Source organism: Lytechinus variegatus, chromosome 11 (assembly GCF_018143015.1).
Source record: "Lytechinus variegatus isolate NC3 chromosome 11, Lvar_3.0, whole genome shotgun sequence".
NCBI classification, from domain to species: Eukaryota; Metazoa; Echinodermata; class Echinoidea; order Temnopleuroida; family Toxopneustidae; genus Lytechinus; species Lytechinus variegatus.
Window position 1 is genome coordinate 24,493,514 of NC_054750.1, and position 24,806 is coordinate 24,518,319.

Genomic DNA, 24,806 nt, shown 5'->3' on the forward strand with positions numbered 1-24,806 from the left:
TTATACGGTGTGTGACTGGAAACCAGCTCCTAAATGAGTCAGTATGTGTCTTTTATTCATGAATTTACAGTGATTTAAGTGTGCATTTTTCTTCTAAAGGTGCTCTCAAAATACGACTTTTGGACATGATTTTTTGAAAAAGTCCTTGCCGTGGGAGGGGGGTATCCCCCTCCCACACCCTCCCCCGATCGGTCGCTTCGCTCCCTCGCCGCTGGCGCCCCCCCTATTTCAAAATCCTGGATCCGCACCTGATAGGTGTTGATGTCTTCGGGTGGGAGGGGCGGAAAGAAGTCCCGGTGGCAGTTGAGCGAGGTGTCGAAGCACCCGAGGTCTCCGTAACACACCTCGTTACAGAAACCTGTCAAACAAAATATCAAATAAAAGATTGATGACATTCAGATGACTGTTCGGAATTATTCTAATGAGTCACTTGACATCATACATCATAAACATGATGATAACTGAAACTGAAATGTTGTTATCAATAATGAGCATCGGTTTCCTAGAGATATCCTTCGATTTTTTATGGAGGAAATCAAATACTTTGTTGAATGGGAACTCCATCTTGAATGTATTAATTTGAGTATCCACACGTGTAATTTATTGATCATAACGTCCACCATAAAGATCATTGTCAAGGTCTTCTGCTACACGCTGATGCAATCCTAACATCCCGACAGCTATAGGTTATATGTTTTCTTCATGTAAAATAAACTATCACTGTGATAGTTTATCTGTACTACTTTTAATTAAGTCAGATGTTTTTGGTTTGGACTGTCAATACCCCTTTTACAAGTTCAAGTTTATTTTATTTCCCCTCAAGAGATGAGATTAAATACATAACACATAAAATAGACAATGAATAACAGTGTATAACATAACAATGTAGGCCTACATTAAATGACTTAGAGAAAGTGAGGAGGGAAAATTCCATTTTATTAATAGAATGGAAGAGGCACGTTTTCCTCCCAATCTTATCTGTGGAATGTGTGGGGGAAACATTCTTCTGCTGGCATTAAATGAAAAATAACTTTGAAAAATTAATGGTCTTCTTACCGAACCAAGAGCAGATAGAATGCAACCAATTAGGAGCGGCTCCCCCGGCATTCACAGTCACTGTTGAAAGGTGAAATGCAGTTCAAATGTAAGGTCATGAATGATCCCGTAAACAACACAATACACAACAAACAGGGCAAGCAACAAACAAACTAACAACAACAACATCTGGCCCCGAAAACATACAGTGGCATAATATATTCGTTTCTTCCCTCAATCATATCACTACCAATGGAGGAACTGTGAATAAGATAAAGGGAGTAGCCGAGGGAGGATTATGGAATTACATTTTCGTGGTAAAAGGAATGTTAAGTCCCCATGGTCACGTATATAATCTTGTTCTGAAGAATGTACAAGGATCATTAAACTGTTACTAAGAATAAATCCCAAGGCGAGTTCTTTTTTTGGAAATCAGGATATATCAAGGGGATTTGGAATTTTTAAAAAAGGTATTGAATATTTTTTTTCAAGAAAACACATCTTTATCATAAACTAAAAGAATGAATGGGTGGAATTCAACATATTGTCCGTACACTACTATAACTGCGAGACATTTACAAGAAATCTTTACAAGATAGCTTTAGTGAAAAAAGTTCGGGTACATTCATGGAAAAGGCTATGAAGAAAAGGTAAACAATCATCTATACAGAAGTGGAATATGTTTTTAATCCACTCACCTCTAATTCTTTAGAGAGAGAGAGAAGAAAAAAACCAAGGGCATTATATATTGGCTACAATTTCGGCTAGTACGACTGGCTGCCCTAATATTTAGGGTCAATATTGGCATTCTTACCAAAATGGCTCAATGTCACGGCTAACAACAAAACGAGCCGATTTTTGTGTGGCTCATATCTGCTGATAAATCCATAATTTCCGAGTTGATGGTTAGCATCCTAGTTTGAAACATTTGTGTAATTTCTTCCACATGCCCCTATCATGAAGATTGGTCTGAATAACCAGACGCCTTTAACCCTCTTGTAAAATTTCCACATCTTTCTCCCCTCTCTCTCCGTGTCTTTCCTTCTCTTTCTTTCTTTCTCCATTTATATATATATTTCTTTGATTTTATCTGTTTTGATGTAAAGATAACACATTTGCTTCTTTCTAAATAATTATATTTTTTATTTCTTTTCAACAGGAAAATGACGTGGTAAACACTATGGATGAAAATTTGTATTAGGTTTTCTCAGCCAGGCCATCACATTACATTTTCTTGAATATTGGTGCCCCTACTTAACACTCCACTTTTCACTCTTCGTCTCATTTTTGTTTCACTCTCTTCTCTAACAATTGCCAATGATCGACCCCATTCCTCTGATAGTAAGGACACGATTCGATTAAAATGGTTCTTTCATTATTTCATTTCCATTCCAAAAATAACCCAAACAAATTACCAGACAACATTAATGCGCATAATGTGAAGAAACTCGGTCCTGAATTTGACAACTACACTTCAAATTACTTCAGAAGGAGAGCAATCCAGGCTTGGTCTCGCATGAATTGGATAACAACCAGACTCCCTCTTTTTTGTTTTGTTACACATCAACAGGAAAACGAAAAGTGCAAAATGATTTAAAAAGTATACAAGCAGGAATACAAGTGCAAAAAGGAACGACCTCGGGAGAGGAATTTGTCGATTTGCACATTTTATCAGAGGTGCTTGCTCATTTCCCATAATTCAATGTTCTCTTTTATGTTTTTTGGAGTGACTCAATGGACTTAGTGGAAGACATACATCCTCACCCCGCATCCTTTGGTTACCCAGGAGTATATTACCCCTCCTTCAATTTAGTTTTGATGTTTCTTTTCGAAACCAAATATGGGTCATGAGGTTTTTTTCGGTAATTATGCCCCAGACAACAAATCAATATTTTTGAAATTGCAGGATGCTACTCCCTCTTCGCGTAAGATCTTTAAACTTTTTTTTTCTTCTCATAATGCAGTCACCATGCAATGTGAACTTTGTTGTATTCCCGAGATGGAGGTCGCGAGGGGTGAAGATGGGGGTGGGGCGTTCTTGACGCAATGATTGGGCTATATGATACACGGAGACAGACAAGTAAGAAGAGAAAAGGGATGAGATAGATGGCGGAAGAGTTCTCGAGGAATGAAAAAGTAAGAGGTACAGATAGAAGAAAAGACAATCGGAAAGTTGAAAGGTACTCCTTTCAACTTTAATTCTTCTGGCTGACCAAAAAAATATAAAAAAACATTAAGGGGTAGTTGTGGAATAAGGGACTGGGAAATAGAAAAAAAAGGGTAAACGCCTTCTTCTTTAAACCTGACATGCACATATTCATATTCTTCATAACAAACTTATTTTGTATGAATTTATGTTTACGAAAAATGTATAAATTTGTGAAATGGAAGAAAATAAATGTTTATTTGAATTGAAATAAACATTATTTATAAAACTTTGCATTATTGTATGTACTGCCAGTGAAGGACAAATGTCTGTGTTTTAATGTGGACCAATAATGAAACTGAATCTGGATGATAAAAGATGATGAAGGGCATTGGCGGCGGAAGCCAAAAAAATTAGGAGGGGTCCACCTGATATTTTGTGATGGACACAGGTGAAAAAATTTGGAAAGAAGAAAAAAAGGTCATCAACCCGAATTTTAGAGGGAGGGGGGGTCCATCTCAATTTTTTTTTTTTTTTGGGGGGGGGGTCCGTCCCCCACCTCAAATTTAGGGAGGGGACCTAATTATAGTGAAATGTCATATAACGTGAAAACAAGTTGCTTCTCATAACAAAAAGAAATAATGAAACCTTAATAGAGTGCTAATTGTTCATTTAAAGATCCACCAAACGAAGATAGAGATTTATATTGTAATGTCACTGTCGAGATCACCTCCATATAACATATATGCTGTTAACCATAAGAATCCGTAAATTGTCATTTTGTAATGGTGTGTGAATAATTAAATAGATATTTTTCACCATTATCATAAGCAGATTTACATTATATTTCTTACCTGTATTCGGATTTTCTCGGGAGAACCACAAATTACGTCGTAAAAGTATGAAGCTTACAAAAACCCAACTTTGTTTGCTTTTCGTCAACCCTTGAATATTTTTTCTTCAATTTTCTGTTTTGTTAAGACAAATTCTTAAATGCAAAGGTATAAGATAAAGCTGATCTGGGGACCGTTGCATAAAACTTTTTACCTGAGAAAACTCAGGATATTTTTACCAGAGTTTTTGCCCTGTGTTAAAGTCAATGGCAGAAATCAGACTAACCTTAGTTTTCACTTTTTACCAGAGTTTTCTCAGGTAAAAAGTTTTATGCAACAGGCCCCAGAAGTCACTTGGGAATACCAATTTCTTTGTATTCTCGAATAAAATCGAATTTGATTGGCTTCGTTACTTTTGAATCGTAACTTATCTAAAAAAGTATTATTTCCAAAGAACCAATAAAGTGAAGATGATATGTATTAAATGGGTAATAAAACAGATTTTATTGATCTGAATCTGTATAAATAGCGTCGGCAATCAATGAGGTAGGCCTTTACGCCGCATCAGGGTTTTCCAGTCAGTAGGTGGTATCTTTCACGGAAAAGCATCGTCATATCCACTCTGACTCACCAATTAGCATTTTGATTGACTAAAATTTTACATTTGTATGATGCATCCACCTTTTCTTTCATCAGAGATTTTAATCGCCTGATTAAAATCTTCGCGCCTAAAGTCATTCTTGTAACGCGCGACAATGACGAAGGTGAAAGCAAGGCAAGTTGTAAGTCATCTGTGATGATAGTGATTAGAATCGTTCTCAGTTTTATGACTGTAATGGTAATTGTGGTGCTTCCAATGGCACGCCAAATTAGAGAATTTGATTGCAGCATTATAAATATGCTATTCTATCGCCGTTAAATATACAACCGAATTAATACTCCCCACATGTATAAAGGCGGTACGTTTTATGGCACAACCGAAAACAAACTTTTGCCGTGGTCTTGCCGTACTGGTCATGGTCATTATAATACTAATTGGCATGATAGTGGGTTCGTTACTTTACATCTTGTATTGGGATATGTAAAGTGGGCGATTAAATAATAATAAAAATTATGATTCATGTAAGTAATTTTATATAAACAGATGTGGCAATTAGAAGGTTTCTGGTAATATCATCGTGATAAAATCGAGAGAACAATCTTCTATCTTTAACACACTTCGAAATCGTATAAATTTAGAATATGTATATCCACTTACCGAAAAGAAGAGTGAGCGTGAGACAGACAATGGTGTTGTGTATTTTCGTCATAATGCTTGTATCGAAGTTTCAATCGGGCTTCCAAATTACATCAGTTAGCAAGATGAATTAATTTCCGAGCGACGAATCAGCTGCTTATTTTCGGTCAGTGTCCGACACCCACGATGTATTTTACGAAGATTCCGGACGAAGACGAAGGACGCCGAACAGTAGCGGAGAGTGACGATGGCCCGACTTCCAATTCCAATTTAGAGTTACAAGTAATGTACACGGTATCTGCAGAGGAATAAGTCATGCCCTGTTGTGCAATAATGATGTTGCAATTTTCCTATTCTTTTCAGATGACAGAGTCACGTAAAGTCGGCGACGTTCTGTGAGAGACGATTTGTTCTGCGTCACCGACGATTTCCGTTTTAATCACGAATCCCTCGTCGAAAGATGTCGAGAGATATTCCGAAGAGGTTCTTGGCGGTCCCGGTGATATGAGGAGTAGTTGGGCTTCTGGCGTCTTCTCCTTTCTGACGAATATGTGGTTGTCTACTGGCGATCCAGACTAAAATGATAAAATGTTTGAAAAAGTGGTTCTTTATATTGATAAAGGACACGATAAATGGGGATAACGAAGCAATCGCATCTAATTTCCTTTCAACAACTGCTTTACAGAAATTTTTAAGATGATCTGAAATCGACTGCGTTTAGATATTACTTGGTATGGTACCGATTAATGAGTGGGATAAAACAATAGGCATAAAGCAAACGGGAGGGAGGCGATTACATTTTTGTTGTAACACAGTATATATTCTAAGAAAGAAATGTAATAGCCAACAGCTTCTGTTTGAAGCTTCTTATTTAGAAATACAAGTAAAAGAGCATTGTAGAACTTCTGATAAACTTTAGTTCAACGACGATACCTATTTCATGATCGCCCTTTACAGCAAGCATTGCTGATAATAACGAAATTTAAGAATAAATAACTAAGCATTACAAAACTTAAACAATCTTACATTTTTCGGAATAAAAAAGTCTTTCAAAAAAAGAAATCATCATGAAAATTATGAAAAACAAACTTTAGGAACGACTGAAATACTAACGACTTCTCGTTAGACGTTAAACATAAAACAAATAATATCCACGTGCTTTAATGCCAAGACATTTAAATCGAATCAAACATCAAACACGCAACTAGGTCAACATATCGGAATTAATTCAAAATCCAAATAAATTGTCCAAAGTCACAAGGCTATTGCTCCAGGCCTGAAAATTCTTATTTTTCATAGTTTTGCTTCACCGGAGAGGGATTTGGGAGAGGTCAAATCTATTTAGTGTGGTTGACCGCTGAATAACTGGCATGACTTTTGTTATCTAATTTCATTCGTATTTCATCGTATTAGTTCATATTATTTTACTCGACTTTCCTTCCTTGTCTCGTCCATAGTATTTGTCCAACAATAGGCGCCGCCTTTTTGTTATAGTTCGATATTCAGGTGCAATGGTAAACATATATACTTAAATTGAAAATAGAATCTTCTACGGTGGCGAAACGTCCTTAAAAAGCGGTAAATTGACTTCATGAGTGATCATCAATCGATCTGTCTGGATGTTCCGAATCTATGGGCCATTTCCCCATTGTCATGACTACAATTATTAAAATATGGACCAGAGTTTTGTTGAGGATTCAGAACTGTTGAGGTATTAATCATTGGGTGTCGGATGAATGATTTATTGCTTTGATTGTAAACAGACGAACTGATTTCAAAGGTGCCTCGATTTGTCTAGATTAGATTTTTGGAGACAGGCGATTTGAATGTACGATAACATCTATGCATCTTTTTTTACATTCATCCTTCCACGGGGACCTGAGATATCTCTCTCAATTTTTGTCCCCCATCCCAGGAATGAAAAGTGAAGATCGTTTTGACATTGAAGGTAAAGCCTATAGAATAACATTACAAAGGACTATGAAAATATGCATAACTTTGATTCATGCTATATTCAATATTGTTCGTATGAAAGAAAAAAAAACACCCAGGAAGAAAAAAAAATCCAAATCTTGCAGACACTTTCAAGATATCTGTAACTGAAAAATCATCAGTTAATAAATCCCCTTGGAAGATTGATACACACATGTTAGCGAGTGGATGAAATAAAAATGGTGTTTCCGATCACTTTATATTTCACTTTTTGATAAACTAAATGATTTTCGGGCGCGATTTTTTTTGTTCTCAGCTTCATCTTTATTACATTGCAAAGACAAAGATGCCAATCTGGCTCATATTTTGTAATTGAATAAATACTGTCTTATGCCTTTCTATCATTTTCTAATTTCCCTGTCTCTCATCCCCCTCTTTATGTTCTTTCTTTATTGTAGCTTCATATTTTTTTTAGTCACCATGGTTACCACTTGCCTTGCAATGATGAGTTGTCCTGGTAACTTACCAGGACAACTCAGCATCGCAAGACAACGTATATTTTCTCCATATCTCTGGCCTTCGTTTTTTCTCTAGAATATCACTCAAATCCGTTGAGATTAGATGCGTAAAGAGCCCCAGCCCCCCTCAAAAAAAAAATGGGGCCAGAAAATAAGAGTATAGAAGGAAAAGGTGCAAGCAAGTGAGCGAAGCAAGCAAAAACATGACATCTTTTATATTAAAATCTTATTTTGTTACAAATCTTTACATCATATGAAAAATATTATCTCTCACATGCTCTCTCTTCTTTCCTTATCTCACTTTTCGTTTGTCGTGAAAATATTGGGTGTTCAATGACCTTGAGCCCCCCAATCTATACGCAAATAGTTGGGACATTTGTGTTCTTTTTCTTGGCAAGTAGTAAAGTTCCTCGTCCCCTTTAACATGTTTAACATGATCAACATCGTCACATTATTAACAAGCTTTTAGTAAGCGTTTATGAGAATTAGGAACATGTTTATAATGAAATTTTCAGCCCTCATTACGTCGTCTGACATTTTTTTTTACACGGAGGCGGACGGAAAGCTGCCGTTTAACCTCCTCCCACTTCCCTGGTTAGACTGTAGTGAAAAGACTTTTTAAGAATATTAGCCGAATTAGAATTGTCACGCTGAAAATGCAAGAAAAGTAGTTATCAATTATTAATATATCAAATTCTCTATCAATATTATCAAATATGATAATGTTATTGCACCAAAACATAAACATGATAAAGTGAAGTGTGCTTGGCAGATTATTATTATTATTTTAAACAACAATTTACCAATAATGCCTATAGCATTTCCATTTATTTGATAGCAGGATAAAAGAGCATTGCACATTAAATGTCTTGCTCACAGGCATAGGTGCCGCGACTGGGGATCGAACCCTGGACTTTTTTAATGTATAGCCAGTCGCCTTAGACCACTCGGCCACGGCACCTATAATGTTAAGAGAGAGAGAAAGAGAGAGGGAATTTGCCATTGATGGTTGAGTGATCAGTGTTCGATTGAGGGTTAGATGTATTGTGTGTAATCCTTCATGCCTAGCAATGAAAAGAAAGTGGTATGCTATTAACAGGTGTTAATGAACCTTGAGGTTTTTGTATAGTAGTTGCTGTCCTAGGGTGACACGGATAAGAAGACACACCACCCTATGAACTTGCCTCGGTGTACAGACATGACAGAGGTGCAGAGAACTTGCTCAAGCCATAAGCTCGTCGGTTGTCCGGGTGAAATTTGGAAACTGACAGAAAGATGGCACGTTTCTTCATACAGTCATGTATTTTCCAAGTTCATTTCCATCGGTGAGTGATAATTGTGATATTGTAATATAACTAAATCCCACGTCCATCATTGTATCACCGAATTATGAGTTTGATAATGATTAAATTTGATTTGCGAAGATCATAAATGACATGTGTTTTGTCATCCTCAGTTTGAATCGTGCAATTTGACAAGAATATGCAATTATGCAGAACTATAGGCCTAATCTGATATTTCTTCAGAGATAGAGATGTCCAAATAGTTTTGAAGTGCATGGTTCAATCAGGAACGTGAGAGGGACGTCCCTGGTTCAATGAACATTCAATGATGCTATCGACCGTGTTCATAATAGTCTCTCGAGATAAAAATCAATGACCGTATCACATATCGGAACAACCAAGGATCTACGTCACAAAGTAGCGTAACCTGAGGTGAAACTGTAACAGGACAAGGCTAACATCCCAAACCCTTAATATTGATCCTTTACCTGAATACCATCCTCATCCCATACACTGTAAAAACTGCGGTGTTAAAACTGACACCAATTGGTGTTAATAGAGGACCACATTCTGAGGTGTTAAAATTACACCCTACAGATTAAACGTAACACCAAAGAGTGTAAGTGTAACAACAAAAGGTGTTGTAATAACACCTATAGTTGTAAAACTAACACCATCAATTTAACAACGGTGTAAAATTACAGGTGTGGTCCTCTATGTACACCGGTTAACACCACAGTTTTTGCTGTGTATGAATCTTCTTCCTCTCCATCTTCTTCTTATTCTCCTACCATTCTTTTTTTCCCTCCTTTCCGTCATTTCATCCTTTTCATTTTCTTCTCTCTCCCCCTCCTCCTCTTCTCTTCAACATCTTCTCTTTTCTTCACTTTTATTTTTCTTCCCCTTCTCTCCCCTCTTCTTTTTCTTTAACTTTATCTTTCGCCTTCCCCTAAATCTTTCCCTCCTTCTTCTCTGCCTCATTTTTTCATCATCCTCTTATGTGTGTCGTCGTCGGCTGCATCATCATAGATTTGCCTTTTCTCTTCATATTTTTAATTTCCTTTATCGTCATTGGGGGTATCGTTTATTTTTGAAACTATAATAACAAGGCCTATTATCCACATTAGGCACATATTATATGACAAATTTTGACACATGCGTGCATGAATTAGCAAATCAAGAATGGGAGCTTCACGACATTTTAGCTTTCTAACCAAAACACGAATACCTTGCTCAGACAGGGAAACGTAAAAAAAAATCAAAATAATCTGAACGCTTCAATCTACCGTTAAAACCTAAAGTAATTCTAAATCGATTGATTTTCTTTACCAAGTTTCTAAAAATACAACAATGGATTTAATATAGCGAATTAAACAAGAACAATTACAGATCAGTGGGTTGGAACAGTGTGAGCCACGGAATCTCGAAAGCTTATTTCCAGTGCAGATCTCAACAGGAAAGAAAATACTCCATGCATTAAAAAAAATGGGACATTTGGTTTGTTAACTAAGGGTTGAAATATCATTGTATGCAACCCGGTGAATAAAAGATGGTTCTAAGTTTTCGATCCTCGTTGAGCTGCTTTTTGCCAAAACCAGTACATGAAGTAGACATTGTGACACTGATTATGCTTGATTCTATAAAACACGTACCAAATCTTACTCAAAACTGATTTTAAACCAAGGCTTAGAATCCATAAAAATGCGTGCCTGGAATATATCCCTGGCATAGAAACAAAATATTATTGACAAACAAGGATGATGACTAGAAACAGATGCAGTCTGCATGTTTGCCATCTTTCATGTGCTCATCACGTGACAGATGGCCAACAGTTAATTTGTAAGCCTACATTAATTTACTTCGACAAAGGGGTTACGACTGAAGAGCATCAATATATTGCTTTGTGAAATATTTGGAAAAAACATAAAACTTACATTCTATATAGGCCTACACAGTATAATTCAAAATGAGTGTACCAATTTCACTTTTTTACGGATTATCCTTAAATTTATCAGAAATCGATACGCGGTTTCCAGCATTTCAAAAATATACCCTACCTGAGCAACAAATATTCCAAGGTAAACTTTGGAGAATACAGCATATTTGTCCTCGTTGACTGGAATGAAGTCACTATAGTCAATTAAAAGTTTCCTTTGATAAAACTTACACCGTTGATGTGAGAAATATTCCTACCGTCCATAAATCGCGTCACAATTGATATTAGATCCAGCTCTGGAAGTGTGGAGTCAACTTTTTCTGAGATCCAAGATCATGTCTGAAGTTTAAAGACTTTGTGCGGTGGAGATTGGTTTACGACGTGCGCCCCGCGTCCGTTTTTGCTGAACTCTGAAAGCTCAGTGTCCTCCGCTAAACCAGAAAACGAACGAAGGGTTTGTCTCGCGCGGGTAAGAGCTCGGGAAGTTTGCGGTGGACCGTTTCGCACAAGAGCTGACGGCAACATCGGCCCATTAATCATCGTGAAAGAAAATTCAGGGGCATTGAAAGAAGAGACAGAACGATTTGATTTTCATTATAATTGATGACATCCTATAGTTGGTATACCATCCAGTTAAAACGCTATTTAGTCACCTACATTTTGGTTTGCCGCAGCTGCGGATAAGGCACAATTGAGTATAATTTGCTGAACAAGTAGCTGAATTAGTTCAATAATTGTTTCGAAGCACAAGGTGTTTCAACAAAAACTGGGACAGAATGTAATATAGAACGCGAAAAATCCCAATAATTCGTCTCCTTGTGTAATATTGAAATTGTACTGGTCAAGGTATGAAAATTGGAAAACCATAAGGGACTACAACAAAAAATAAATAAAGTAGTAGTGGTTATATGAGGTAGTGGAAAGATTCAATACCAACACTGTTTGATGGTCACGGTTTCCTTTCCAAACAAACATAAGTTCATGGCTTTGGATGGCCAGAAAGTATAGTTGCAGTAGTGATAGTGGAATGGGCTTTGAATGGTGAACATGCTCAAAGTTGCCGCTTTGCCGAAAAATGGCATATTTGCCAGTATATTCGATGATCGTCAAATTTTATGGCAATGCTTTGCTGAATCGGGAAATAAGGTCGTTTAAAAGAAATAATTTGACAATGCATTTGTTCTTAATAATTAAATATGATTCACGTCGTGGAACTTCTGTGACATATTAAAAAGGAAAGACAAGAAACATTCTATATCATGACTTTGCTGACTATAATGATAGACGCATTGCGGAAAATGGTACTCAATATGCTCAAGAAAATGTCGACAAGTTGACGGCATTTTGTAAATAATTACGTTAGTCCTAATTTCTACGCCTTCTTATACCATGTATACTATCATAGGCTAAACCATAATATTGATGGCGACCTCTACATAATAAGATTGTCAATGATCGCAGCAGGCACCCTTTAGCCATGTTAACTAAGCAGTGAATTAGTTATGATTATGGCTTAATTTGAGGGACAATCGCTGGCACGAGTGTCGCCGACACCTTTAAAAGCTATTAGATAACATTAACTAATATCTCACATTGAAAATGAGTAACACATTTACGTAACATGCACTTGATTAATAAAAACCGTCTCGATGTATAATCTGCTGGTCTGATGGCGAGATGAAAAGGATTATGTACAAAGCCCTGCTCCCCCATCGGATCGCTGCCAGTGAGTGACGCTATAAGATTAGCATGCATTTATTTCCTGAAATTCAGACAAATCAAATTCAAGACAAACCTGTTTAAATGGAATTGATGTCACAAATGATATGACGACCAAAAATACTTTTGCAACACTATGTATTGGGCATAAACTGTTTTAAAAGGCCAAGGAAGATCACTAGTTCATGTAAATAAAAACCTGGGATAAATATCAAACAATGGAGAGATAGTCGTTGTCCTGCCCAAGGCTGACAACCAGTCCGTGAAGGGTCCGCTGGGCCAGAAAATATCTCCCAAATCAGCTCCAGATTTTAATCTCTCACCGCTTTAGAATTATGCGGTTTCCTTATCTTTCATTGCCTGCGTTGAGACAGTTAAATCATAATAAAAGCCCAATTATCATCTTTAATTCATAAACCGGAAAGGGGGCATGATCAGCGTTGACTTTGCACTTGCTGCGATTCAGCCTCGTATTACGAGGCACACAGCTTGACATCCGTGGTGGCAAGGGTTGTCTAAATTGCCAAGAATGCTGTTGTAAATTGATGTCTTTGTTGATCGTTATGATATCGTAAACAACGACATTCGCCCCCCCCCCTCCCCCGCTGCCCTCGCTTTTGGGAGGACAGGCCTTGGAATGAGAGTAGCTTTGAATGAAAGCGGCGCCACATTTCTGCTTTTTCTCGACACACAATATTTGTTTAAATTCTTTGTAAACTTGATGTATTTTTTTGAATTATTCATTTAAGAAACTGTCTTATTATTCTTACCTTTTTGAATGACATAACTGAAATGTGAATGATAAAGACATTTCTGGAAAACTGATGACAGAGTTAAATTAGTTTAGGATTGTCGAGGGCAATCCCTTAAAGGGGTATATAAAAAAGTTTATATTTTATCGATTCTGGGCTTACCTGTAGGGGTATTATATCACATTCCTGGAAATATAAAGTCAAGAGAGCAATTTGAAAAAAGGACTCATAAAACATGAAAATATAGTGGTAAAGAATATTATTACGAGTATAGGGCTAGCTAAAGAAATGGGGCATTCTTTACCATTTCTTACCGACCAATCGCTACGTTCAACGTAATTTAATAGTTTAATAAGTTAAAAAATGACTTCCATACTTTGGTTGATGATGCATTACCATTTCGACGCACTATATGTGATCAGTCCCCCGAGTGATATCTAAATGATTATTGGGTAATCTTAATCATGTTTTATAAGGATATTTACAATTTGCTTTGACATTCTAATCCCAGAAAGTTGACTTTATGTCAAATTGGAAGAGAGAAAGGGGGCACTTTCGTCATAAGGTTTAGTAAAGAAATGGCGATGAATGAAATATGGCGAGTATATAAATTTGAGGATAACGACCCCATAATTGTTGGTTCTAAGCCCCGGTGAATGAAATACTTCCTCCACCTGTTATACCTAACGCAACAGGTGGAAGTATATCAGTTTACCAATAGGTTAAACCAACTTCCCCATTTTGCCCTCTCCTGTAGGGTTAGTTCCATTTGGTCTACTACCAATTCGTCCAATTCCCAACTCGTCTACTATCATTTGGTCTACCATCAGTTCGTCAACTATCCACATGGTCTAACTGCCATTTCGTGTACTCACCATTTCGTCTGGTAACCAGTTGGTCCAATAGCCATTTAGTCCATATACCAGTTGGTCTGATCGGACTAAGTGTTATTGGGCGAAATGAATGAAAATAAATTGGGTATTGGACCAACTTGTCATGGACGGACTGGTGATTAAATGAAGTGATTATTAGACCAAATGTTTATTGGACTAAATGGCTGTTTAAAGAAATATCAATGGACGGAATGGTATTAGATTAAATGAAAGTAGACCATGTGATGTGTAGACGAGTTGGCAGTAGACGAATCGGTAGTTTACTCTCCTGTACACCCCCCCCTCAGCCCCCTTCTTACTGGTTTCTTTCCCTGCCTTCATATTCATAAGCTGTTTGTCATTATTCCCAATATTTGCTTATTGAATTTCTTTATTGTGCTACTATACTACACAAAGATAGTACAGCATAATGATAATGGAAATAAATTCAAGAATTAGAGTTGACAAACTGGACAATTAATACTGATCAATTGTTACCAAATAGGGCTATAGAGCGGAATATACATCGAAAATGTGAACCCCCCCCCTCTCTTGCAAATTGGTATCATTATGTCGTCTTCTACCATAGTTTTTATCGAATAATTTCAGTCAAAGCTACGAACAAAATGAAAGGCAAGGTTTCGTCACTTCGATCTTCAACTACGAACTTAAAATTTCGTCACCGTCGCCCATTGTAACTTCAATGTCTAAAGTTCTCATAAAAAAGAATCTTTCCTATAACAAATCCTTTGCTCATGAAATCAGTTTATGAATTGAACATGTACTGTAATGGATTTGTGCAACAATTGTCTTTCAATAGTTAACCCACAGCTTTTAAACCACAGTGAATTAATCCTGAGTTCAGAACACGGACCGTTGTCTAAACTCTTGGTCTTACAGGAACGAGCTTTGAAAAAGAAAAAAAAAGTTCATAGCTAGAGATCAAGTTTTATATTTCACCTCATATCTTCCTATTTTTATGACTGAGAATATAAAATACTTCAATTGAAAAAAAAGATGAAAAATTGAGGCCATACCTCGAAACACTTAACAAATACGCGCTCATTCAATGAAAAGACATGTCACCTTGTTCAAGAAATTACCCACCGAAATTACTCCCCAGAGAAAAAAGTTAAAGAGTTCGGAAGTCGTAGGAATGTTTAATGTCGCAAGGGCAAGTTGAATGGTGCAAAGGCAAAAATAAAAATCATATGGGCTTCGTTTGCAATAAGATTTCTTTGATATACCGCGGCGCTCGTTTCGAAAGGGACGTTTAACACCCTTTAATTGTAGAATATGATTACGAAGCCATTCCCAAATTCGACACCTATTCCAAGCTGTACTTATTTTTGTTCATGGTCATAGTACTCATTAAAGGGATGCCCCGGGCTGAAAATATTTATATTTAAATAAATATAGTAATATTCCCAAAGCAAATTCTTTAAAGTTTAGCAATATACTGTGAAAACAGTTATTGCGCACGTCGTCATGAATATTCATTGGATGGACTGAGGATGTCACATCCCCACTTTCTTTGTTCTTATGTTATTACATAAAATCATAATTATTTAATTTTTCACACATGTGCGAATGATAATCTCCCTTGTAATGGAATAAGTTGCAGCAATGTATATCTAATGCACAAAATCAGTTGTTATTCCAATATTTTGGTTTTTGAAGGAAAAAAAATCGAATAAACCTTATTTCATATAATGAAATACAAAATAACAAGTGAGGATATGACATCATTAGTTTGCTCATTGAATATTCATATCTAGAACTGTTTCACCGGAATAATGCAAATATGCCATAACTTTATTATTCTCTGTCTAATTTTGATCAAAATTTTATTGTTTTGTCTGTCTGATTTTTCTTAATCTGTTCAAATCATATTATTTTAGCCTGGAGTACCCCTTTAACGAACAGACCACTGAGCCATTATATTCGCGACCCAGTCCCTCAATATTCATGGCTCATTGTACCACTGTATACAAAAACAGAAACCTAATGATGTACATGCATAGAGCTGTTCCTATCAATTCCATGGTACATAATAACGCAATTTTACTCGCATAAGGCTCTAAACTTGCTTTTTAATGCACTCAGTATTGAAAGAAGGCACATTATTATTTTTTATTCATCCTCGAGTTCGAATAAAGTTTACACTCCTTTAACAGCCAAGGTCATTTGGATAAGGAATTATGCAATATTTCAATTAATTTCCTTTGGATTTTTTTTAATTCAATAACTTTCAAGATCTTAAATCAGTAGATAACATTTCCCCCGGGTCTTAGGATGTTCCGGTCCTGAAAACTGGTCAATAAATCGGTAGAGACATGCCTATAATTCAAGCCACTAAGACATGCTTTCAGTCACCTTAAGTAGATGGAATTAAAGAATTAAGAGATTCATGGTCTGAAGAATAGGGTCAATATCGTTCTTCTTCTCCTATTTTTAGCGGATTGAACGTTGACAAAGACGCCCCCAGAGACAGAGCGCCCGCTGTTGGGGAGGTAACTTTTCAACAAAAACTTTGTAAAATTGCAACAGTGTCTGTTTGCTTCGTCCAACGGCGGAATCAGTAGGCTTTAATTGGAATCGAATTAGATACTTATCCGCAACATGGGAGGGCCGAATTAGTCAGCTGAATTCGTAGAATGGCTAACATGGCTAGATATGAGAATATGAAGGATGATAATGATTAATGTGCTGCGCATCCCCTAATCCCCCCACGAAGGGGGGGGGGGTAGTAGAAGAAGGAGAAGAAGAGAAGGGGAGGAAAAAGAAAATAAGAAGACTGAGACAGGCATATAAAATACTTATAGGACATGCAGGATTTTCTTGATTTCTCACAAAACACCTGAGACGTGAAGAAGAAGAAGAAGAGGAAGAAAAAAAACAAGAAGATGTAGAAAAAACAGGCAGAGAAAGTACGTAGGACATGCCTATTTTCCTTGATTTTTTAAGAAACATCTTAGCCCCAAATCATCAGAAAAGGTCAATTTCAGCACCATATCAGATTTGAGTGGAGAACAATGACACAAGCATATCAATGATAATGTATCCTTCTTTATACAATTAAACAAAGAAAATACTAAGTATTTTCGGTTTTTCGGTTTCTTTGTCTGCAACTCATGATTGTTGGCCTACCAGTCATATCAATTTGTTGTGAAAATAAACTAAACTTTAAAATTTTATTTCATTCTCATCCGATTTGGATGAAATTTTATCATGCTATCATTGCTTGTTTATAGTATCATTTTCTATATTTGTTCAAATTGACTTTCTGTCAGACAAGCTTGACACGTAAGAATTAAGTGGGGTGACTGATCGAAGTTGGAATGCACTTAAGTCAACCGTTTCGACAAGAATTGTGCAAGTAAACAAAACAACTGCCAAGGGTTCAATACCCGTAAAAGCCATACACTGCAAAAAAAAGTTGTTTAAAATTCAAAGCGTGTCTTAAAGTCCATCGCTCTAAACAATTGTTGAAAATCAACAAACAGCTTGCATGTTCAAACTTAAACAAGTTGTTTGAAAAGTTTTAACAACATGTTGAAAAGATTATTGTTAGAGTGACGGTCTTTTGTATAAAACCAAATTCGAAGAATAAGTTAGTTTAAGTAGAAACACCTATATGGCGTTTTACAATTATACATTCTAAATCGAAGATCCAAAAGTCATGTCCCCCTTTTCGCAACATGTGCTAAAGGTAGACCTTTTCCTCTCTTTTCTTTGATATGAATGACTTTTTAAATAATTCATAACAGCATCTGAATCACTGAAAACACTGCCTGAATACAAGAAATAAGTTTTCATCATTTTACAGGTATAACAACTATTTACAGAGGTAGGCCCATGGAATAGGTAGATGACGGGACATTAGATGACCATTTCCTCCTTTTTCGATAAAAAGAACTTCCATCATTGTCCATGAAGAAACCCAACAACTCCAACCAGTTATACAATTGTTAGGAATGGTGTTTTGAAAATTGACAATTTCTTGTAAATGGGTTATCATGCAGCTTATGATCTAACCAAAAACCAGTGAGATTTCTAATTCTTTTCAAATAGCATGGTATCTCATGGTAAAACATGACGTAAAGATAAAAAAGGATAAAGTTTAAGAACAAAGGGGTATGATGTTATTTCAGAATCTGTCAGACAATTGGATTTTTTTTTATTTTGAAAAGTTCTAAATTGATCCTTGCTCACTTCGCTTGCTCGAGACTTTAAATGAATTTGTCACAGATACCATGCCATCATTTTTTTTTTGGGGGGGGTCATAATGCTCACTGCCTTCCTCATACCTTTTTTCGTCATCGTCATCCACATGTGTGTCGTGATCATGAGTCCTTTTTCCTTCTCCTTCTGACTTCATTTCCTTTAATTCAGGCTAACTTTTCTTTATGGAGTGATATTAATTGTGCTACCCATCATGCTAATGATAAACCGATCATTTTGTTACTGTATAGTGGTGACACGACATTTGTACCTGCTTAAATCATTGCTCCTGTCTTAATATCTCGGAGGAAATAGGGTTATAGTCGAAAATAGTATAGTATTTTAGGTTTTGATGCAGAATAATGTAAAGATTAGGGTATATTTAGTTTTGCAGGTGAGGTTTTATGTTGACCGGAGCTAAAAGTGCAGATTTTCCATGTATAGGTAGTGAAATACGAACTCTGTACCAGGCATTCCAAATTTATTTTGGCGCTGAATGTTACTTCGATTCTTCGGGGATCGTCTGCACCCACAGAACAACTCGAGTCCAGCTTCTATCTGCGTATGTCATGTTACAGCTCAGTTCTTCCTCTTTTCGAAAGGAAAGTGACTTCCGTTCACCCTTCCTTGCCCCTTAATGCTAATCATATTCCTTCCATTATCAAAGGAACACTTTTTGCTCGAAACCAGTCCAAAAGTGGTACATTATGGACAAAAAGGAAGGAATAATGAGTCATTGTTGTGCATGAATGAGATGCAACTGTCGAATTAACTTTCAGAACTCTCTCTCTCTGAGATTTCTGAGACCGATCTTTCTTTCTTTCTTTTTCTCCAGCTGCAGTTCAGACATGTCAGATTTTGATTCTATCGAGATGCGTAAAGCATAATAAAAGGTTTGTAAGTCTCAAACGCGCCAAGGGGAAAATTATCTTTTATTCGAGTCTATTGGAGCAAGATGCACTTATATTCTCCTCTGAATGACAATCGTCATTGTCGCTATACGAAAACTAAACTAAACTGACAATATAAACAACAGAGGCATGCAGAACTAACGCCCTAACACGTTTGGAGTGCCCATTAATGATAAATACGAAGGTGTCAGATCCTGAGTGAGAAAGGCTGTCACTCAGTTTTGCTGTTTGTATTCAACTTTAGGAAATAAAGAGATTTAAACCTGATAAACATCACAAAAATCAACCAAAAATGGAGGTAGTAAGATTGTTTTGTTCTCGGCAAAAAGATTTATATATGATTGACAATAGGTTCATATTTTATTTTTTTTATCCCTTTGTGCTTTGGAACAAACTGTTTGGATGACAAAATAGAGTATTCAACTTTATACTTTTTTTCATTTTAGGTATAACTTTCCCGCGGATAAACTTATAACAAACCGCCATCTGTTCTCTTAATTGTTGATTTATACAATCTTACAGTCTTGTTGATATATTTTTTTGTAAGGGAAAAGACAACTGACTACCGGGTGACAGTCCGAACTTTTCTTCTCACGTCGAAAGATTTGTGCAAAGGGACTGACCGGAGTGAGACCATCGCAGCCCCCCCCCCAAACCACCCCAAAAAACAAGCTCAAATATAGGGTACATGAGAGTAATTAATCCGCGCGCAAAGCATGTCGGACAGGCGTAAGTAAAGATCACATTAGTTTGAATAAAATAATTCATTTAAAATAGACAACACGTTTGTATATCAAAATATAAATGATAGAAACAATGTCATGTTCATACTCTTTTATAATTAAGGCGTTTGGGGTGGTAGACTGCAATTTTGTATTTCATTTTAATTATCATTACCACAATGCAGTTCTGTTTTTTCTGGTAATGAACTGGCAAAAATTATGGTTAGTCTTATTTCAGGCCATTTAACATTTGATTGAGCTGGACAAGTACCCGATTAGCATATCAAGTCTTTATGTACTGTTAATTGTGAATTAAAGAATAATCTATCTCGGGGTTGATTTTTGATGATTTTTTGATGAGCTATATTTAACACGTGGGTGAATGGGGGTCTGTAATATTCATTTGAGCCCATTATGTTCGTGATTTCGTTTCAGAAAGAAAACATATTATTTGTTGGAATTCTTCGCACGTGATCGTCACAAGCATTCTGCGTTAAAGTATTTGACATCTACTGTGTCCTGGAGCAAATCTCGGAGATAGGGGACACGTGACAGTGTCATGAAAATAACAGTTTGTATCTCCTTTTTTCAAGAGCACCCAAACCTTTTTTAATGGTTTGATTAGTTGGTCGGTTGATATATTTTGGAGAGATAAAGTTTTGTTTCATAGGTTTTGTAGTCCTGGGGGGGGAATGATCCTGAAACACTGGAATTGGTCTCATTTCCATTTCTCGGCTGAGCTTCCCGGAAAAAAATATTCACACAGTAGTTTAAAAAAGGGCAGTAATCTGAGACGGGTCGTCTGAATTTAAAGAGGTGACTGCGCAACAAGCCCAACAATGGAACATTTACGAAGTTTACGCCCTCTGCAGGGGAAAGAAAATTTTTTCCTTACTAAATTTATCTCCTCTATTTATACCATGGATTGGTCTCTGAAACTGGGAAGGGTTACGAAGACTGAATTCTTCTCCTTTTTTTTAAAGTAAAAAATCGACGGCAGATGATAAACACGCGTACTTAGAACAAATGCAAATTAACAGAAAGAAAGATAAAAACAGATGTTGTTATATTGATCGCACGGCGAGCAATATCTGAATATTTTAGTCCAACTGATAATCAGCAATTGCTATGTGAAATAGAACTGATGAATCCATAAAAAAATCTATCAATGCCTCGTTGGCCCAAACGAAGTCATGTATACGCTTAAACTGTAGTTCACATTGGCATTGGTCGACAGAAAAATAATGATGCACCGTGACAATAACAAAAGTCATTTGTGCGATAAGATATATTGAAAGTGTTTAATTTCTTCAGAATGATACTTAGCATGATGACCTTTATAAAAATGAATATACTCTCTACTTGGTTGTTTATGGGCCTTCGTTACATTTACAGAGATGGCTGGAGAAGATATGAAAACATACAGATTGCAATCTTCGGTTTAATCAAAGATAAATGTTCGATATAAGTAGTGGATAACTGTTTGACTTTATCGTAATTTCAAGAACGCAAATATCATCAGGATCTCCTGGGTGAAACCGTGGACCTACTACTCTGACTAGGTCCATAGTCATGATAGTGAAACTAAGATTGTAATCAGTGAATATCCTTTTCGTATCAATAATTACAACGTGACTTCCAGCGGCCATCTGACAACCTGATGAAAGTGATCCGAGTGTCAGATTTCAAGTCATGATTTTGTCGGAGAGACTCGTGTACTTGTCAGTTCCAAAACAATTGAAAGGGCATTTATTTCGAAAAGGGCGTGGAGGGATGAGGGGAAGGGAGGCAGGCAGGGAAACATGGAGGGGGCAAGTGTGAGGGATGAGGGGAGATGGAGAGGAATTACGTGAATAAAAATTATAACGAATGACTAAACAGAGAAAAAAATGAAGCTAAACAATAAAAACCTTAGGAACAGTTTACAGTGTAGAAGGTCTGAACATTATATTGCCAAATTTTCCCCCATCTGATGAATGAATTGATCTCCTTTTCAAGACCTGATTTACCAGCGTCGTAATAATTCTTTGATGACAGAAATGCCGTATTCTTTCCCAAGGCGAATTGCTTTCAAACCAACATCCAGATTACTATATTGTGAGGCAATGCATCATATATTTGTGTTTTGGAATAATGTTCATGGGATTATGTTCATGTGAAGGATAAACCCAGTAGTAGGTATACTGTTGGCAAAATATAGTTTGATTTTCATATATTGACAGAAACATTTGACAAATAACTCATTAGTTTAGTGACATAAATCACATACAAATTTGCTTGGTTCACGTTATGCCTGTGAAAATGATTTACAACATGTGTCATGATTTCAAAAGTGTTGAAAACGGGTCTGTTTGAACAAATTATGGGAACCAGATGCCTTGACGAAATACGTATTATGGATATGCCATTCACAGGTAAATCAATTTAGATTCGTGAAATATATATTTGCTTCGTATGCGTTACATGGGGACGGAACAATGTAGATAAATAATGAAGGAGTATTCAAACTTTTACGTATTTGTTCCCAAATTATTCACACCGTTGAATCTAAATATTGACAACACATTGTACGATTATCAGAGTTTATAGCGTGGTTAACTGAATCGCGTGGAATGCCAAAGTAGAAATCTCACCATGAAATGAATAAAAGAGCTAGGCTTATGCCTGCACATATATGTTTTGATTAGTAGAAAAGTGAATGATATTTTTAATCCCATCACTTCGTGCGATACTGATTTGGACGAGGCACAGCATGTAGTGCTACAATATCATGGTAACATGCTTTCCTCTATACAGTAATTTGTCGAAAAGGAGAAAGAATAACAAATTCAATATCAAGAATAGGAACAGGAATAAAGTACAGATCTTGATGTGTGACCCTTCAGCCATTTGATAGAACGAAGAAACATTAGGAATAGGAATGAAAAAAGAAAAGCCCGATGTTTTACATCAGAACGCACGATCCAATGTCATTGAGATTGTGGAGATGGGAACTGACCACATGCACGTGTCACTATCATGACTATAGCATGCCAATATTTAATTTATCGATTGTTATTTGATATAACAGAATTTCTGAAAAAAGCATCAGGAAATTGTATGGCGATAAAAAGACATGAAAAATTACTATATAGAATGATAATAAATCACTGTCGGAAGGGCCTATAAGTATGAGTGACAAACATTTTCAAAACAGATTTCTTTCTCTCCTTTCTTTCATAATATCAGACTTTTACGAAATCTAATTGAGCATGTCATAAATAGTTCATTTTTCTCGAGTGAATCTTCATTTTTGTAAAACGTTTTCAAATTCAAATTTGATCGAGTCAATCATTTTCCTTATACATTCTACAACCACGACAGTATAGATCCGAAAATCCAATCTAATATAGATGATTGATGCACCGATTAAGAAGGTTTCGCGAGACTTGATACGAACTTTAGTCTTTTGTCAAGCGATGTGCTGTAATATGCATTTAAAATCGTTATCCCCTGGGTGTAGACCTTCCATATAGCCAATTACCATGATCATCATGGTCATCTTCCATCACGAGGCTGCGGATGGTCACAAGGCTAGAGACCAATGACACCGGCAACTCTTACAAATCCGGTCATGAAAATATTTTAGCAAAATGTTAACCACTTTCATGACTTTATTGATATGCTCAGTGCGGATTGTTTTAACACAGAGTCTTCTAATTGCGATCTCGAGCTGGTTTAATCTCATCAAATATTATGTATTTATCTTTGCCCATTAACTTAAAATAATTCCAAATGTAGATAACTTTAAATTATATACAATATCTGAATGAAAATCGTACTTTAGGTAAACATTGCACAAATTAGTTTCCGGACTATTACTTGGAATATATTTTATTTTTATGAGACCGAAATTGAATTGTATTTAGATGACGGCAAGTCACATTTTGTTAAAGACTTCTTATCATGAAATGAAATTAGAATATCGTCAGGATTAGAAAAATTGTTATCACAAAAAGAAAAGCATACACTCACGTTACATTGTCAGTTTACGATAACCAAAAGAAGATATATCTAAAAGACATTTGATCTCGATCTCACCTTTAAAGGCAAAGTTTACAGACTAATGACTCTTGAATATCCATTTATTCCTCTGACAGATCTACTGTTCGTATCATTAATAAATGTATAAGCTCTGGGTAAAGTGAATGGAAAAGAAATATATAAACGAAGTAATTACAATTCGGACAACTTTTATTGTCTAGATTTTTACTTACCACACAGAAGAAAATAGATCTCTTACTCAAAGACTCTTAATCCAGTTTAGCCGAATTACAGAGGCAAGCAACCCTGTGAAAGTCAACGGAAGAAATGGTGTTGCTTCTGAGCGCGAAAGATCACCAAGGAGTCAAGAATCCAGTTTGGCGACACTTTTTCATGGAAACCTCAACCTCGCCTTTCACCCGGAGGAGTAAGATCCTTTATCCTGGCTAGCCGGCGGTGGCGAAATCAGCACTGAGCACTCACAAAGAGAGGATTGGTATATTGTCGCGATTATTTGCTCCCAAGTTGTTGCAAAGAAGCAACAGGTGAATGGGGGAGCGTTGGGTAAATACGCGGCAAGTCATTCGACAATAAATTCTTCACAAGTATCGCGATCGTCTGCAGACGATTTTAGAGCGCGGCGTTCATTAACGCTCGACTTGC

At 36.4% G+C, this 24,806-nt stretch overlaps 1 long non-coding RNA gene across 3 annotated transcripts; it reads right to left on the minus strand.

Annotated features, from left to right (window-relative positions):
- Positions 1–255: 255 nt before the first annotated feature.
- On the minus strand, positions 256–24,798 carry LOC121424065. Of its 3 annotated transcripts, none has more exons than XR_005971338.1 (4): positions 24,377–24,798; positions 5,273–5,826; positions 1,057–1,116; positions 256–358 (listed from the first exon to the last, which is right to left on the minus strand). It is a non-coding gene; the product is annotated as an uncharacterized LOC121424065 (long non-coding RNA). The 3 variants fall into 3 exon arrangements; XR_005971339.1 differs by lacking the exon at positions 24,377–24,798 and adding an exon at positions 11,152–11,779; XR_005971337.1 differs by lacking the exon at positions 24,377–24,798 and adding an exon at positions 11,042–11,777.
- Between the last annotated feature and the right edge of the window lie 8 nt (positions 24,799–24,806).